The sequence below is a fragment of the Aegilops tauschii genome, chromosome 3 (genome assembly GCF_002575655.3).
Source record: "Aegilops tauschii subsp. strangulata cultivar AL8/78 chromosome 3, Aet v6.0, whole genome shotgun sequence".
NCBI lineage: Eukaryota > Viridiplantae > Streptophyta > Magnoliopsida > Poales > Poaceae > Aegilops > Aegilops tauschii.
Window position 1 is genome coordinate 230,198,962 of NC_053037.3, and position 2,573 is coordinate 230,201,534.

Here is a 2,573-nt window from a genome sequence, read left to right on the forward strand (position 1 = left end):
TATCATCGTGCTAACAACTCTGTTTCGCAGGGAAGATCTAAGGGCTATGAATATGAGCATTATTCTTCTAATCATTATGTTCATAAGTCCTCAAAGAATTTCTCTGCTTATTCATATGCTTACCCTAACTCCTCTTATGTGAAACGAAATGGATTGGCTTCTATGCCACCTTTCTCGTATGGAGCTCGCAGATTGATGAACTCTTTGCCACCCCTTCAGATGTGGGTGGTGAAGAAAAAGAACTAACCTCTTCTGCAGGGTCAGGTCTCCAGACGTGCGTGAACGTCTGAAGAATTTGCTGGAGACCTGAAAAATGCCTGAAAGGACGTAGGCTGATCATGAAGAAATGAACTTTCATTTCTCATGTCCTCATACTTCTTTATCTGTTCTATTACTTGATGAAATTGATCTCATGAATTGATGTCATAGTCTTCACTAATGAAGTATATGAGTTCGTAAGCTGCACTAATTCATCTGCAGGATGATCAACCCAAAGCCACTGAGTGGGTCCTTGATAGTGGATGTACAAATCACATGACTGTTGACAAGAATCTATTGATGGATGCTCCCTTATCTCCATCGCATCTGAAGCATATCATCTTCGCTGACAAAGGCAAAAGTCAGGTATTGGGTCTAGGTAAGGTTGCGATCACAAAGGATCGGCAAATGGACAAAGTCATGCTTGTCGAATCCTTAGGATACAACCTCATGTCTGTCTCAATGCTTTGTGATCTTGATATGGTTGTTGTCTTTGGCAAGTATCGTTGTGTTGTGGTTATGGAAGCTGACAATTCCAAAGTCTTCGAAGGCTTTAGGAGAGGAGACTTGTATATTGTTGATTTCTCTACAGGACCGCAACCAGCCGTGTGCCTACTTGCAAAAGATTCAGAAGGCTCGTATGGCATCGATGACTTGGTCATGCAGGCATGAGGAATTCGCACACGCTTGCAAAGAAGAAGCATGTCATTGGAATTGAGAATGTCAAATTCCTCAAGGATCACTTATGCGGAGCCTATGAAGCTGGGAAGATGACAAAGGCTAAGCATCCAGCGAAGACTATCATGACTACTACTCGTCCATTTGAATTGCTTCATATGGATCTCTTCGGTCCTAACCATTATTCTGCAGTTTCAAATGATGCATCTCAATATGGCTTTGTTATTGTTGATGATTACTCTCGATACACATGGGTACACATTGTTACTTACAAACATGAAGTGCAGGAAGTCTTCAAACGATTTTCCTCGAGGTCTTCAACCAACTTTGGTGTGAAGATCAAGCACATCAGAAGTGACAATGGAATAGAGTTAAAGAATTCATGTCTTGATGACTATCATGATAAACTTGGTATTACTCATGAGTTATCTGCTCCCTATACTCCTCAGCAGAATGGCGTCGTGGAGCGCAAGAACATGACTCTTGCTGAGATGGCTCGCACTATGCTTGATGAATACAAAACGCCTCGTCGTTTCTGGATTGATGCAGTTGATACTGCTTGCCACATGATCAACAGAGTATATCTTCACAAATTCTTCAAGAAGACTGCCTATGAACTCCTCACTGACAAGAAACCCAATGTGAGTTATTTCAAAGTCTTTGGTGCTAAATGCTGGATTAGAGATCCTCATCACAACTCTAAATTTGCACCGAAAGCACATGAAGGTTTCATGCATGGTTACGGAAAGGACTCGCACACCTACAGAGTCTTCAACAACGTTCTTCACAAGGTTGTTGAAACTGTAGATGTGTGGTTTGATGAAACAAATGGCTCGCAAAGAGAGCACCTACCTTCTGTGATAGATGAACCAACACCTGAGGAATCTATCAAGTTCAAGGCTACTGAGGATGTCATTCCTACCAAAGAACCTGCTGAAGAATTCAGTCCAGAACATGAAGAACGACGAGCTGATGCACCTGAAGAAAATACTGAAGAAAATGGTGCTGAAGAAAATGCTGATCAAATTCCTTGATGACAACCAGCTCATCCTCGCGTTGCAAAAGAAGTGCAAGTTGAAAAGATCATCGATGACATTGAAGCACCAGGTCCTCTCACACGCTCAAAAGCTTCACATTTATCTAACTTTTGTGGGCACTATGCTTTTGTCTCTATCACAGAGCCCACTAAGATAGATGAAGCATTTCTGGAGCCTGAGTGGATTCAGGCCATGCAAGAAGAATTACATCAGTTCGAGCTCAACAACGTCTGGGAACTGGTCAAACATCCAGATCCTCGCAAGCACAATAGCATTAGCACAAAGTGGATCTACCGCAACAAGCAATATGAAAATGGCCTTGTGGTGAGGAATAAGGCACGGCTTGTAGTTCAAGGCTACACACAGGTTGAAGGAATTGATTTCGATGAAACTTTTGCACCTGTAGCTAGACTTGAGGATATTCGCATATTACTTGCTTATGCTAACCATCATGATATCACTTTATATCAAATGGATGTGAAAAGTGCATTCCTCAATGGTAAGCTTGAGGAAGGAGTATATGTTGCTCAACCCCCAGGTTTTGAAGATCCAAAGAATCCTAACAAAGTCTTCAGACTCAATAAGGCCCTCTATGGCCTC